This window comes from Theobroma umbraticum, unplaced genomic scaffold, assembly GCF_002168275.2.
Source record: "Theobroma umbraticum cultivar Fairchild unplaced genomic scaffold, ASM216827v3 scaffold_115.0, whole genome shotgun sequence".
In the NCBI taxonomy this organism is placed as follows: domain Eukaryota; kingdom Viridiplantae; phylum Streptophyta; class Magnoliopsida; order Malvales; family Malvaceae; genus Theobroma; species Theobroma umbraticum.
Window position 1 is genome coordinate 640,025 of NW_018397284.1, and position 798 is coordinate 640,822.

Genomic DNA, 798 nt, shown 5'->3' on the forward strand with positions numbered 1-798 from the left:
GTAAGACTTCAACTCATAAAAAGAATGTATTTTTAAACCATTGAGTTAAAGAGTTAATTAAAATGTTTAAATCAAAGACTCACAATAATATAAAATTAAAGAAAACAAGCTACCAATAATATTCAATAAAACATTAAGACTTTAAAAATAATAGAACATAACAATAAACTAATCATAATGAGAATTGTAACATAGATGTATAAATTTTCTTATAGTTTTCATGAATTTGTAAATTTTTCTATTATAATTTACATTTATGATACTGCAATAGTATTGCCTTAATTATTATTTCTTAAAAAAGTATAAGATATAAAGTTGAACCAAGATCATACTAGACTATAGAGTTGATCCTAAGATTGGTTCTATAAAAAAAATGGATCAATCTGTGGTTCAAAAATTTTAGAGCCGACACTACATGAGTGATCCATGATCCCAACTCAAGACTGCCCAATAGAACCATGCTCACATAGCATTAATAAAATCATTTTGAAAAATAAAATTAAAATTTATATTTAATACAATTGCAACATATAACTTTTATAATAATTCGTAATTTGGCATCTTATCAATTGTAATGACTTAAAAAAAATTCTTAACGGATGATAAATTATGACTTAACCATGTATTAAGTATGAATTCTAAAACCAATAAGCATAAGGTACTTCCAATTTCAAGGAGGAGTAGGTTTGGTTTCAAGTGTCACATTCAACATGTAATACATTTGTAACATGATACACATGTATCCTACACGAACCAAATAAAACTAGACAAGCAAATCTCACCAATGTCTTGGACTCC